This window comes from Dermochelys coriacea, chromosome 11 (assembly GCF_009764565.3).
Source record: "Dermochelys coriacea isolate rDerCor1 chromosome 11, rDerCor1.pri.v4, whole genome shotgun sequence".
Lineage (NCBI taxonomy): Eukaryota > Metazoa > Chordata > Testudines > Dermochelyidae > Dermochelys > Dermochelys coriacea.
This window is the reverse complement of record NC_050078.2, coordinates 47,667,908-47,683,879: the sequence shown is the minus strand read 5'-3', so window position 1 is coordinate 47,683,879 and position 15,972 is coordinate 47,667,908. Positions and strand designations below refer to the sequence as shown.

The 15,972-nt window shown below is 40.7% G+C and overlaps 1 protein-coding gene across 3 annotated transcripts in view; it reads left to right on the top strand.

Moving 5' to 3' along the window:
• The window catches only part of CERKL (ceramide kinase like), a 99,587-nt gene that overhangs the window by 26,185 nt on the left and 57,430 nt on the right, over positions 1–15,972 (top strand). The gene's annotated exons all lie outside the window — the stretch shown is intronic.

Sequence of the window (15,972 nt, the reverse complement as noted above, 5' to 3'; positions counted from 1 at the left end):
TGCAACAGGTACTATCTACCAAGAATTTACCTCCAATCTCAGTACCATCGACACAACAAGCATATTTTGCAGCAAAAGACTTGTATACCTTTCTTTCCCAAATTCACTGATCATCATTTCAGGTATCAGTGATGGGTTCTATCACTACACTGGCACCATCGGAGCCACTGGTGCAGTTGTTACAGCAGATGGAATTTTGTCCTCTACAACAAGGGCTATCTGTGTCTACACTGGTACTGTTAGAGCCAACTTCGATGCAGTCGGTGCCACCAGTGCAGGAACATGCATCGCCGCAGTAATTGAGACCACCACTGACGCTGGCTGGAACAGCTCCCTGCTTTCCTGAAGAGAGCTATATCTCTTCTTCTCATTCTGAGCAAGACAGCCTGTTTCACTCTACATGTCAAAATCTAGGCATATTGCATGAACTCATGGGTTGGGGCAAGAGTATTAACCACCGAAGGACATTCCCTTATTTTGTCTGCCACCTTGGGCAAAGCAGAGACTTGACTACCCGCTTTGGCCGTCCTGGACACATTGGACTGATGTTAGACCTTCCAGATGTCTATCTGCAATGCAATCTAGAAGGAAGTCTCAATCTCCTTCCCAGCAAGGAAAGACCCTATATCTGTGCATTTGTGAGCCATCCCCAACTTTGGGGGTTGCTGAAGAAGAGGGAGGAAATCTTGGATCAGCCCCCACATATATCCTTGTTCTTCTCTGAAACCATTACTTCTGAATCTTCCTTGCCTCCCCTAAGGACATGCAAGATCTTATAAAGCAGGTTGCTACATCTTTAGGAATACAAGCAGAAGTTGTGCAGGATAATCGGTACAAGCTGCAAGGTATTTTACAGACTTCAGCCCTCTGGAAGAGTACCTTTTCAATTAACGATACTTCTTAGATCTGGCCAAAACTCTTTGGCAGATTCCAGCTTCCATATCACCTGCTGTCAAACCCATGGATGATAGGCATTATATATTTCCTCAGTAGGAATTTGAATTTTCATTCACTCTGTTCCAGACTCTTCTGTAGTCATTGCAGCTAAGGAACACTTGAGCCAATCTCAATTCAAGGCTACCTCACAGGATAAGGACCATAAAAGACTAGACCATTATGGCAGGCAAATTTACCACCACAAGCCTCCAAATGAGGATTGTAAATTACCAAACTTTGCTGTTCAAATATGTTTTTGTTAATTGGACTTTCATAGCAAAATTTGCTGACAAGTAGACAGAGGACTGTAGGGACCATTGGCAACAGTGGCTGAGGGACATCTTACAGCTTGTACATCTCCTAAAACAGCCATTGATTCATCCTGTAGTGCCTGATGCTCCATTGTCATAGTGATTTCAATGAGGCATTCTTCCTGACTGCAGGTCTCTGGCATTCTCAAGAACTGAAAAACACAGTTGAAGGTTTTTGAAGGATCTGAATTGTTCTCAGAAAAGACCAATGATGTGATGCATATGTTAAGATTCTCATATGACTCTGCACTCACTGGGAATCTATACTCTCATGACAGAGGAGGCAATTCACATCTCAGTGCACTTCTTTTTATCAGCCTAGACTTCCATGATTCTTCCAAGAAGAGATCCAAGCCTCCCATATGTCAGCCTTCAGCTGTGTTGGCTGCTGGGTCCTCTCACCAGACTTCCACTACAACAAGGGAATAGTTTTGATGTTCCCATTGAGGACAGTGTACCGGTCAGGGCAAATCTCCTGAACAGATTTATCAGGAAACTCAAATTCAGGATGGTCACCTTTTTTGTCTGTCATTTCATCTCTAGAGATTGGTTCTCTGCTCTTTTATTAGCAGGATGTTTACTATCGTATAACTACATATCCTGGCCACAGAAAACATCTGTGGTTTATATGAGAACACACACTACCAATACATAGTACTATGTTTTGGTCTATCCTCTGCCTGGAGGTTCTTCACCAAATGTATTACAGTGGTCATGGCCCATCTCTGGCATTTAAATGTATCCTTGCCTGAATGACTGGTTGCCTGATGAAAATCAAAGGAGCACGTTCAGAACTGCATCAGTCAGATTTTACAACTATTCCCTCATCTGGGGCTGAAACTGAATGTGGAGAGATCAATATTACTTCCATTCCAGCAAATACATTTTATCGGTACAGATCTTGATGCCTCCATACCCATCACTTACCTTCTGAAGGACAGGTTTCTGTCAGTACTCACCCTTTCAAAATGCTCAAGTCCAGGCCAAGAGGAACAGTATGTGCTTGCCTCCAGCTTCCAGAGCATATGGCCTAGTGTACATACATGACTCAGCATGCCAGATTTCACCTCAGGTGTTCGAAGGCCTGGCTTCACTACATATACCAGACATACTGGGCACGCTGACTTGCATACTTGCATAAGTGCTTGTCTCCGTGGACTAGCTGATGAACCCTCCAAAGTGTAGTGTGTGAAAACATAGAATCAAATGCCTTTGGCATTAAGAATGGGGTGAAACGGGGGATGGGGAGAAGGGGATGTCTTAGTCCCTGTGCTCTTTAACATCTACTTTTCGTTCCTGCTTCTTCCTGCATTTAAGGGCAGCAGTGATGGCATTTATCTTCGAACCAGACAAGATGGAGGCTTGTTCAACATCACAAGATTTAGAGTGAAACCAAGGTGAAGGAGCTGGTTCTGAGATATTTCTCTCTTTACTGCATCTACCTTATCCTTGATATGGCCTTTGCTAGTCTCCCTGTCTTCCTTCCCATGGGCTGATAAGTAAATGAGTGGAAACGTCCCAAGATGGGTTTGTGACTCCCTGAATTAATGACTGCTCATTCTTCCTGAGGGGTTCAGTCAGCATGCCTATTCCTGATCCATGGGATAATAGTTTTTTCTTTTTGTCTGTCTTTCTCACACAGTATGATACTGTTTCTGCCATTTCTCTCCTCTTCTCTTCCCTCATCCCACCATGTCAGTGGAATTCTGAACAGGTACATGGGTCTGCCCATGTAAATGCAATTACAGGATTAGGAACTAAGATTGTAAATAAACAAAAGAGGAAAGAAGATGATTGCTTAATAGGAATGGTAGTGTTGATTACTGAGGTATTACCATGTGCAAGGATGTACGTCAATAGTTATGAGAACTACTTTTTGGTTTAGTTATTTTGTTTTTTGTTTTTAACCAGCTGACATATATTCATGTACGTGTTGGGCATGGTCAGATATGTTTGGCTTTTCTGTAGGAAGTCCTTGGTGTATTACAGGGTCAACTTTTATATTTTATATTGTAACCCACTGGGACATGGTATATTTATTACCACCCATTTTCATTCATTCAACATCTGCTTATTTCTGCCTATTATATAAAGTGTCTTATTTGTTTAATTTAAAAAAAATCCTGCTCCATTTGTTTAATTATTATTACATGGACCAAAGAGTCAGGGGTTCATATCTGCATGGCTTGTGATTGTTCTCTGACCAGGAAATGGCCCTATGAACATTTCCCAAACACATTATTTGTACCTGTTAGTTGTTTTCCTAAATTGTTTAGTATTTTATACAAACTGGAGTTCTTGCTTCCACTACTGTTTACTGAATGAATTTTAATTTAATGCATTTTAAATATCCCAAATAAAACTTCTTTAATTACTTCTTCCATCCTTATCTGAACATGACTAAAAATGTTTTTTCTTGTTGTTCGTTAAACCATTGTTTAGAATTGTCAATAAATTTTACCAGTATTCTGTAAGTAGCTATTGTAATTGGAATTATAAAAGAAAAATGCAATATTTACACAATTTATTTAATCGTAAGTGGATTGCAAGTATATTGAACAGTTCTGCTGCTGAACAAAGATAAACATAGATGCTTAGCCTGATGCACAGGTGGACATCATGGTGTTGAGCATCATGCAGTGAAACACATGGCTCAACACAACATGAGGCAAAGAGCACACAGTTTGAGCTAGAATTCATTTTATGGATACCTTGCAGATTTGTGCATGTCCATTTTTTGTGTTCCATGTAGTTTTATATAGAAAGTTTATAGCATAAACTACTCTAAAAGAGTTGTCTTATCTTAGTCAAGATACATACTTTATTATGTAAGCCTCTTCTGTATCAATATTTTAATAATTTATCTATTTTCATAATTGGCTTCCTGTATACAGTATTTACAATCGGTGCTGAAAAGGAAACTTGCATCCATCTGGAAGCAATAAACTTTTCTAAAAGACTGCACTCTGTTACTTAATCCTGTGATTTCTTACTGTGAGTGAAATTAGGGTTTGCTTCAGTTGTGTCACATCATATTGATGTCAAATTTGTTTGAAAAAGCTTTGACAAAAGTGTTGAGCTACTGAAGACATTTTAAAATAATGAAATGAAACTCCAAAGATTGCATTTTCCTTTTATTACTTGTGGCATAAACATCATTGTAAAATATACAAAGTATACAAAATATACAAATATACAATAAAATAATGTTACAAAACTAGTAAAATACTTATATTTTGTAAATTGTTATCTTTATGTGAAAGACAAATGGTTGCCTTGCGTTTTAGGGTCAAGTAAATGGCTCATATACTGCAATGTTGTTCCCCTCAGGTTATTTCTAGTATTCCCATATACTTTGTATCATGTATATAACACTTGAGGAGAAAAGACATAATACGGACATTTCTAAGATTAAGAATAAAAATTATAGCAATACATAGCAGTGTATGTTACATGGATTAATCCAGTTTTACCATAAAATAGGCTTAATTTTTCTTCCCCCTCCCCTTTCTTGGAAATGCATTGTAAGACAAAGTAGTATGGGGCTAGATTAATTTCCTGTAGGCATAGGGGGTCTGATTTACTTTCTGCCTGTTCCCATTGGTGTAGCTGTGCTGGAGTAGAGAAAGGGAAGGAGATTTACTCCTGTGAGAGAATGCTAAAGGCACTATTGCCTGCCCCGGGTGTTCTGTTGGGGAGCGATGCTTTAAAATTTGTCTGGAGTTGCATCTGAGTGCTGCTGGTGGAGGTTGCCCTCGGTGAGGTGCTGAATCGGCACATATTCCAGACAGCCTGAATCTATCATCAGCTTGATCAGTCCTACCCACTTTGGGGTTTGTGCTGACTGATGCTAGCCTCTACTAGAGTGTGGTTATGGATGGCTTGTGCCTCTCTGCCCCTGCTCTAGGCAGATTTACAGCTGGCAGGATCCCACATCAAAGCTGGTACATCACTTGTAGTTAATCTGATTTGATATATGAATGTCTAAAGATGTTTTGATGTTTCACTAATGTCTCAGATTATTAAAGTAAATATGTCATTATTTAGTAGATGCAGAAATACGTATGTGTATAATATGTTAAATCTCCCAATGGGACATAAGTACATACTGAACTTGAAGCATGTTCTTAAATGCTTTCATGGTTAGAGATGCTTTCTTGCATTGGGACATAAGTGAATTGCCTGATGCCACTCAGTAAAACAGTGGCAGAGCTGTGAAGAGCTCAGAATCTTCAGTGCCAGTCTTCTGTTTTGAATGTTAGATCAAACTGACAATAAAATCATGTGTTATGTACATCATCCTATCATTGAAGATTGTATCCCATTTTAATTATTCAGCATTACTTTATTTTTCATTTAATATTCTTTTATGTATGTATTATAATTAGTTTTAGCAACTAAGCAAAAAGACTTCTTGTGGTGGGATGTTACCATGCCAGAGTTTTCTTTCTATGACTTTTTTAACTTTTCATTTAAGTTATTTTAAAGGGCTTAAAGGGAAAAATAGACTTTTTTTTCCTACCTTAGAAGATTTCACATCTGTCTTCTCAGAATATTGTACATTGTTACTTATAGTGCAACTTAAGACCTATTTGATTTAATTTTCTTAAAAGAAAATGAAAAGGATTTTCATAAATGTGAGTAAAGTGCTAATAACAGTCTTAGTGAATTCCTTGCTCCTGCTCTGGCCCTTCCATGTTGCGTAAAAGGGCTGAAGTGATGTAAAGGGGCCCTAAAAACCTTGGATCCAGATATGGGAGGATTCCCAGAATCTGTGGAAGATGGACATAAGGCTGCTTTCCGAGGACCTCTTTGTAAGTCCTGCAGTAGGGGGTGTACTGGAAATAAGGAAGGGATAAGGGGAGAGAAATGTGCTGGTAGGGCTGAAACACACAGCACTGGGGAGATTCCGGGCAGTGCTGGAACTTGTAGAGCAGCCCAGGGGAGGCTGCCATAACTTAGGCTGTTGGGCTGCCTACGTTATGTCAGGAGCGCCAGAGCAGACCGAGATCAGGAAGGCACAAAGATGTCTTAGATGCCCTCCCCCAGGGCTGTGAGTTCTGTGCTGTGAAAAAGTGAGAATTCAGAAATTGCCAAAATAAGTTTGTTAGGGAATTTTATGTGTAGTGCGACAAATTTAATATCTAATGACCTGGATGGCAGATATTAATAGAAACCACATTTTAAAAATGGTAAATATTTTAAAATCTGTTCTGAAGCAGAACCTTTAACAGGCCCAGAACTATACTTGCATTGTTGTAAATTATTCATTTAATACCCGATTCTGCTGCTTTATGTGCCAGTTCTGTTTTATATTTTATAGTATATAAGGTGCCACCGGTACTCCTTTTCTTTTTACCTATTGTACTGGATGTACAAAATTTGGCAACATATTGTAAGCCATAGAAATAATGTTAAGGGAGAAATGAATATTTTAATTTAGAACTATATTTTCTTTGCTAGTTCTAATTGTATTATTTTCATAATTTCTGTAGAGCTCATCACTGTGTCTGAGTGCCTCGCATTCATTAATGAATTAAACTTCACAGCATTTTGTGAGGTAAAGAAAAAATTCTCTCAATTTTACATAGAGAAACTGAGGCAGAGAGTGGTTAAGTAACTTGCCTAAAATCACACTAGGAATTTATAGCAGAGGAGGTAATAAAACCCACATCTCAGGACTCCCAAATCCTATGCTTTAACTACAAGATTATTTTTCCTCTATATTTTCCCTTCTTTTGTGCTTGATATTTGTAAAAGGAATTACAGAAAGGAAATTCTGTAACAATGTAGCATTGCACTTTTTATACTATGTCAGGAGATAATGCACATATGGTTTAAGAACTGTTCAGAAAACGCTTTATTTTAATATTACTGTTAAAATATACATAGCAACAGCCTGCTAAATTCTTTGTCACAAATATTCTTAATTTTCAGCAGGATTATTTTATTTTTTGTATGTTTTGATCTTTTTGGCTCTAAAAACATAGTTTTGTTTTTTTTTAAAAAAAACAAGTTTAACCTTATTAACAAATAAATTTTTGGTTTTCTATTAGTCCCTTACCCACAGTTTTATCTCTGTGTGTGGTGTATTCAAACAGAATTTTATATTAGGAGATTAGATCATCCTAAATAGCAAAAAATTGTAGGATAACCCCATTGCTTGAAAATCTAGTACAGTTTAAGTAGGTGTATAAAATGCATTGTTAAAAATTCATATATCAGGCTGGCTTATTTTTCATGCTGTATTTGAAAAAGTGGACATGTGCAGAAACTGCGAGTACAATTAGCGTCAAGCAGCTAAATCCAGCTCTAATCCTGTTTACTCTCTACATCAGACAGATGTGCCAAGATTGATTTAGACAAGCCCTTGGTTTATAGTAATATATATATATTTTTTAAAAAAGCTCCATACGTTATTCTATTTTTGTTAGACCTTTGCTAAATGTTAAGTGTCGTTAGTTTTGCTACTAAATACTGTAACCTACTTTATACTGGTCTCTTCTCTGCTATCATGGTGACATGACAACCTGGCTGGAGAGATTATCTTTATTCCTTGTAATTAAATTGACTTTTTTTTTCCAGACGATACAACAATAGGAAGTGGGTGCTGAATTAAATAAATAGCATGATATCTAATAGATGTATACTTAAATCCCTTGCAAGAGCAGATGGTACCCAGTATCTTTCTAAGTAATGTGAGAGGACAGTTAATGTTCTGAAACAGCTAGCAATAACGAACATGATACTAATGAACCAATAGTTCTTAAATGGAAAGAAAAACTGCAGGTCTAAACCAAGATTATATGTCTGTTTAATGTGAATTTGGTTTCTAGATCACATCTGAAATGTTTTTGTTTGATCGATAGTGCAAGTTAAGTTATATAAGTTCCATGATCATAGTTGTATCTTACATATCTTTATTTTTTCATTCTATGAAAAACATCGTTCTTTTTACCAAACAACTGCAAATGTGAGGCTATTCAACCCACCTAGAAGATTTGTATGCCTAATTCCTATTAATTTTAGTGGGATATAGGTATCCAAATCTGTTAGGTATCTTTGAAAATCTCAGCCTAAATATATTTCAAGCAGATTTTTAAAGTGTGGCCTAGAGTATGTCCTTTTCAATGTTTCTGAAGTTTAAATTTTGACTCTTACAAGAAAATCTTTTTGAGTGCTCTAATCTGCATATAAAATGCATGTATTTGGTTTATTAGAGAGTACTATATTTTCTTTATGAAAAAGAGAAGGTTGGTATTCATATGACCAGCCCAGGAATCTGACACATCTAGAGCAGTGTTTCCCAAACTTGGGACACCGCTTGTTCAGGGAAAGCCCCTGGAGGGTCGGCCTGTTTGTTTACCTGCCGCATCCGTGCTGTGGGAGCCACGATCGGCCGACCCAGCGGATGCGGCAGGTAAATAAACTGGCCGGGCCCGCCAGGGACTTTCCCTGAACAAGTGGCATCCCAAGTTTGGGAGACACTGATCTAGAGTAAGTGGAGGGTAAATAGGACTAATTTAAAACTGACAATGTCAGGTTTAAAATATTACTGTTAAAGAAATGTTCTTACCTACATTATAATTTTCTTGCATTTTGAAAATTAAGGATTTTTAAAATCAAATTTGCATTTCATTTATTTATTTATTTATTTATTTTACCTTTTTGCAATTTACTCTTCTTATGCAATGGAAATATTCATTTTCACTTTTGTTTGCAGTCTGAATTTCAGATTCTCATACACTATTACGGGGTGGCCAAACAGCAGCTTAGGGATCCCCCCACAGCCCCTCCATTCTCTGCCTACCAGACTGGGGGGAGAGCTCAGAGCGTTTGCCCTGCAGTGGGGTGGTGGGGCTAGGAGCTTCTGTTAGATGACTGGTGCCTGCTGGGAGTGAGGGCAACAATTTTAAGGTTTGGCCCACCAACAGCTTGAGTCATGCCCCCCAGACACGCTCCATTTACCCTCAGCAGCCTCTCCCTGCAGCTCCCAGGTGTTAGCTCTTCCTGGAGATGCAGCGACAAACAGCTGGGAGCAGCAGGGAGGGGACACTGTTTCAGCTCCACAGGAAGAGGCAGCAGCAAAAGCAGCGGCTCTCATTGCAGCTCCCAGCTGTTTTCTGCTGCCTCTCCCCATGGTCACAGATCCCAGCTAGCTGCCTTGCAAGGAGGGGGCCCGGTGGCACCATGTGACTGAGCAGGGCCCATAGGCGCCGACTCCGTGGGTGCTCTGGAGCTGGAGCACCCACGGAGAAAAATGAGTGGGTGCTCTGCACACACCAGCAGCCAAGCTCTCCTCACTCCCGCCCCATCTCCTCCTCCTCCTCCTCCCCTGAGAGCACTGCGTCCCTGCTCCTCTGCCTACCTCCCAGCGCTTCCCACCTGGCTGCTGCCAAACAGTTGTTTGGCAGTGTTAGCATGCTCCAGGAGGGAGGGGGAGGAACAGGAGTGTGGCACACTCAGGGGAAGAAGCGAGGCAGGGGCAGGGATTTGGGGAAGGAGTTGGAATAGGGGCAGGGAGGAGGTGGAGTTGGGGTGGGGACTTTGGGGAAGTAGGGTGGGCAGAGGCAGGGCCTCATGGAAGGGGCTAGGGGCAGACGTGGGGTCGAGCACCCATTTGAAAGAGGGGAAGTCGGCACCTATGGCAGGGCCAGCACACCCTGGCAAAAATCTGGTGGGGTATGTGACCCCATGTGGCCCCCCCACAAGGTGTTGCTTCTGGCTTCTGTCTGGTAGGGGGGAGAGGTCTCGGGGCTTCAGCCCCACAGGGCATGCCTACTATGGCTCAAACTTCAGCAGGAGCCCTGGCAGGCACTTCTGACAGGGATGAAGCCCCTAGCCCCGGCAAGCATGTCCCGGCTCTCGAACTTCTAAAGATTGTCGCATACAGCTCGGAGGGTCAGTAAGTTTGGCCATCCCTGCGCTATGATAATGTAGCAATATTTGTGTTACTTGCAGCATAAGGGAATAGTTTAATTTAAACAAACCATTTGCATTAGAAATGATTTCTTTAAAGAGAATAAATAATGAACACATTCCTATTCCACTGAGTGTTAAATACATTGTTAGCAAATACATTATGTGGTAGACATAGTATATACCATATTAATAAGTATTAGGATTATATTAATATATTTGGATGTTGGTAAGTTGTTAACTGAAAGTATTATGAACTTCCCACAGTTTTGTTCACCCATGTCAAGCATTCCACAATACTTTGCAAAGCAGAAATCAGCTTTGGCATTAGAAAATTTGGAAACTTGTCAAAGCAAAGATGCATGTTTACTTTGTACTAAGTACAGTTAGGAAATATTTTCATTGCTCATCAGTACTTTAGAATGTAATATTCAAAACAAGTTATGGGAAAGTACAGGAAAGAACCAAGAACAAAGGTGGTACAAAATAGTGAGCTAAACTTAAACTTTAAGTGACATGTTACAAAACTCTTTTTACTTATAAAATCATATGCATTTCAGCAAGCAATATTTATCATATCTTTGAAGCACTCCTTCTATACAGGGAGCAGGATGCAAGAATTAGCTTCCAGAAGGAGGCTATTTATGACTCTCTTTCATACTGTATTGCTTTGTCGTTAGAGAATAAATTTGGCTAAGTATGGTTATTTTGTCTCTTGAACATTTTAAAGAATTGGCTACACCTTTTAGTCAATACACACCAATTATAGTTAAGGCTGCAGAACAGTTTACTTTATATAACTGTTAACAGTCTTTAATTACACGATCACATACTATTTTTTTCCACAGGAGCCCTGCATCATTCTGTTCAAAGAATGGATGGTGCTCAATTAGTGATCAGCTATTTAGTATTTTGTTTTCACCTCCTTCAGTGGGTGGGCCCAGGCCTTATTTAGTGCGTACTATTCAAACTCTGCCCTGAGGACAGGATTACTACTTTCTTCTTGGACTTTTCTATAGAGTGCATCATAATAGTATCTGAGTGTTTCATAAATATTAATGAATTTATTTTCACAACACCTCTGTGAGATGAGGGCATATTTTTATTCCTATTTTACAAATGGGTAACTGAGGCACATAGAGATTAAGGTAAAAAGTTTGACAACCTGGGAAATATCTGTATTTTTTTAATAAATATTATTCATACCCATGTGTGTCATGGATTACTTGCTGTGGGGTAGATCAGAAGGAGATGTTAAAGGAACAAAGCAGAAAAAGCAAAATAATGGCAAAGATAAGGTACTAAGGTACTTGAGAATCCCAAGGCTCCATAAGGGAACGTTGTGGGAAACTGTTAATTGGGGATTGTTTCTGCTTGGCTCCTTCCTGACTGGCAAAGTTTACTTTTCTGAGGTAGAACCTGAGATCAAAATTAATACTAAAACCTTATAGGGTATGTCTCTACACTGCAGCTGGAAGCGAGCCTCCCAGCCTGGGTAGACACACAAACTAGTGCACTGGACATAGCAGTGTGAACACTGCAGTGTGGGCTGTAGCATGGGCTCTCAAGCCCAGATCCCCTGGGCTTGAGAGTCCAAGCTGCAGCCCAAGTCACCATGTCCATGCTGCTAATTTTAGTGTACTAACTCAAGCTCTACTACCTGAGTCTGTCTACCTGTTCTGTGAGGCTTGCTACCAGCTGCTGTGTAGACATACCCACAGATACTAACCTGCGGAAAGGAAGGGGGAAGTTGTCTGTTGTTGCAGGCTGACACAGACTGGCAGAGTCGGTCTGCCGCAAGCAGGCTGTACCTTGGTCCTGAAGTAAACAGGAGACACCAAAATTAAGCCATTTCTACCTCTGTGATTGAGGGGACTGTCAAGTGTAGGTAAGACAATATGCTTATAGGTCTTCTTACTTTAAATCCATTTTTCTGATAACTGTGTACCTTTCGGCAAATAAATCTTATTTTGTTGTGGAAGATGCTGCTTCTGTGTCACCGCAAGGTGTTACAATTTACAGGTTCCTAAAGGGAAACTTGCAGGTGCCAAGCCTATTGGGCTTGCTAGGTATCACAGTTGGCAACCAGAGGGATGTGGAGATGTGGTTGGATAGTGAGGTCCCACCCCAGAGAGCAGTGGAGGCAACGTCCTGCCACTTGATAGGGATGTGTACTTCGGGGACTAGAAAAGGATTTTGGAAGGGGCAGTTACCTAGATGTGACAGAAAACATCCATTAACTTTAGGTGCCTGATTTGAGACAGCTAGGACCTTATACTACAGAGGACTTAGCATTATGTAACATGTTCAGATCATAGTTCCTATTGACTTCAATTGCAGCTGTGAGTGATTTGCACAAGTGCTGACCAGACTCCAGGAACTCAAGTTGGGGACCCAGAAAATGAGGAAGAGTTTGGTTTAGTGATTTGTCTCGCATCACATAGGAACTGTATAGCAGAGGAAGGAATACAAATCCAGTTTTCCAGGGCAGCATTCAGCTACCTTAAGCATAAAATTAATAATTCTCTTCCTGCAGTCCTCTGCCTTATTCACTACGTGTCTTCCAACTGCTGTAACAAATGAGACAAGGGTATCACAGAAAGTAGCCTCGCTAACTAACTATTCCGCTCATTCATCCTCCCAGTCTACTCCAGCTACGGTCTGTTCTGCATTCAGATCAGGCGGTGTCCTCTTTCACCCTGCTGTGGTGTAAGCATGGGGAACATAGAAAAAACAATGTTACTCTAAATTTTGCAGCGTGCAAGAGTATAGAGGAGCAATTGCAGGGAAAGTTCTGCTCAGTCCTTACGGTCCTGGGCTAGAGTGTTCTCAGTGCAGTTGGACTCTTCAGATTAATGTAGCTGCCAAGCTTTTAACAAGCCTCTACTGAGCCTCTGTGAACTGTGGGTTTTTTCCAAAGGCTTAAAACTTGGCTAAATCTGCATGTTTTTGAACAAGAACAGGCTCAGCTGACACAGAGGCAAATTCCCTGGCAAATATCAAGTCCCTATATCAGAGTGGAGATACTAGAGCTTCTCAGTGGGACAGTTGTATGAATTTGTTTTTTAACCTGGACAAAACATATTTCCCGCAATCTCATTCTCAGAAATGTATGAACTGTTTTAACTGGAACCTACAAAACAAACAAACAAAAACCAGTTTGAGGCAGGCACTTAATGTGGAAAATTTCAGTCTTAATTTAAATTTAACAAAGTTTTAAACACTCCAAACTGTGATCTTATAATGGGAAGGATAGGACAACCATAAGTACAGGCGGTGGTACCTGCTCTGTCGATAATAAAATCTGCATGGATATTGGTAATCAACAGGCAAGAACATCCACCAACTTCTATGATGTAAGAGCTGTGGACAGGTCTTGCCCTTGCCTTTTTCTGCTAGTGTCACCTCCCCATCAGATTCATAAGTCTTGCAAGGTTCTTGTGCATCTATTCAATACCAGCAGAATACAGAACTTGGGGGTGTGAGATTTTGATCTCAGAATGTTTTTAACTCCCTTCTGAAATCTGGTGGTTTTGCAGAGATCAGTCCACTATTCCTACCAATATCCTTAAAATTCGGCAGAGCCCTTTTTATGTATAGTATGCACAATGAAGTACTGGTATATTGCTTGGAAACTTATGAGATAACATTAATCTCCTGCTCATCCACACTCCTGCATAGTCATTTAAGGTGTGTTGAGGTTTGTGTGTGTGTGTGAGTGCTCACTCCCCTCTTCTGGAGACACATGGCTACTTTCTTCTGACAAGGGTGCAGAGGGCTCCTCTCTTCTCTCAGCTGTCTCTTCCTCCTCAGTTTACCTCTGGGAACCCAGGAACATATTCCTCTTACATTTCCATCCTTTTAAGTTTATATTCCCTTTCTACTTCCCTTTCTTGGGCTGTTGCTTTTCTGTTTCTAGCTCCTTCTCTTGACCTTCATGCTTTTGGTCTTCCAACTCTAATGTTCTCTGGCCTCCTCATGCTGTTCTTTTCTTCCTTTCTTTATAGGACTCACTCTACTATTTCCAGCTTTCTGGTCTTCTCTGCTATTTCCAGCTTTTGGACCTCTATCTTGGTCAGGTCAAGGTCCAGGGCTGCCTTGCTGGACACTGTGTCAGGCTGGTTTTCTAAACCTACACCTCCCTCAGTCTCAGGCTCTTTTGCTGGATCAGTCAGATCTCCTTGCAACTTATCACATTCCATGAGTTGAGATCTCATTCCTTCCACATTTTTCTCTGTAGCATTCAAGCCATGTTCTGTGCAAAGTTTTCCCAGCTGCTTTCTGATATGTTTAGCATATGTCTCCTGCTTTTCTTTTGGTTTTTATTTCCCTTACCCAAAATAAACAAATTGGAAACAGTTATTTTCTATCTTCTCACTTTTGCATCTGTGTCGGTATCATCTCTAGAGTATGACCCTTAGTTAACCAGCAACAGTTAACCAGTTGGAGAGTTTGCCAACTATGCCATTGTGCTGCTTCCTGTGAGTACCCAGGGTTGTGAGGCACCTTGCTACCACCTGTCATTAGAGAGAAGAAGCCTTTTCTGTGCCTGCTGTGGGTCAGTTCCCCAGCTCTATCAGCCATGGACAACACAAGCATTCCTCTCTCAACCTATTCAGGTTCTGGTGTTTCTGCAGATTAGCAATAGGCACACTCCAACCCCCAAATCTTCGAAGTGTCCAAACCTGGTCCACTGGACACTCAGATAATTCACAAATTCCCTGCCCCCAAAGGAACAGTGCACATCAGTTTATCAGTTACACCTCAGATCATCACACAACACTTAGATATGTTTGTGGCACTCTACCCGTAAGCAACCCTGGAAACCCATATTCACCACTGTCATATAATTGATTTGTTTCATACAAAGCATGCCATGTAAGATATATGAAAAGCCATGATCTGCTGAAACCCATTGTTCTGTCCAAATGTGTATAGCGTTGGTGTGTATCAAGTTGAGATTTCGCCGTATGGTTGTTACTGAAGTATGTTGTAAGTTTGCTAGTGGCAAACCGCTTACAGGAGCATATGACAGAATGTACTCAATTGCCATTAACAAGCAGGGGAGTTGTAATCAAGGGATTTACAATTCCAGGACAGTTGTGCAAGCACCACACAATGGGGACTGCTTGACCCTCTTGCACAAGACCACACCAGGGGGCCTGCTTAACCGAGAGAATCAGGGAAGCCTGTCAGGACATGTCGAGACAAGTGACTTCTAGGCACAGGGACTAAGGATGTAGAAGAGAAAACAGTGGCTGCATGTTTTGGCCTCTCCCTCCCCAATTCAACACTTGGAAACACATCTGGAAGGGGGAAGGTGGTCCCCAGGCTAGAGGAGAATTCTAGCCTCTGTACTGAAGATCTATTAGCTGCCTATGCTATCTATCTGGGTGAGACAAATCCTGTTAAGTTTATAGAACTTAGATTGTGCATTTATTTTTTTCTTTAGTAACCATTTCTATCCTTTATGCCTACCACTTATAATCACTTAAAATCTATCTTTTTGTAGTTCATAAACTTGTTTTACCTAAAACAGTGTGTTTTGGTTGGAATGCTTGGGAAACAAACTGGTGCATGTCCTCTCCACATTGAGGGAAGGGCGGACTGGGTTATAAACATATACTGCTCAGGCTTCTGACCAGGACAGGATGGTATAGCACTGGAGAGCAAAGCTGGGGGGAATTGGCTGGAGCCTCGCTATTATTAGTTCATGAATGGCTGGGAGAAGCATTCATGGAACTCAGCTGGGTGTGTCCCTGCCCGTGGATGTCTGTATGCGTGCAGTACCTACCAGAGGTTTGCA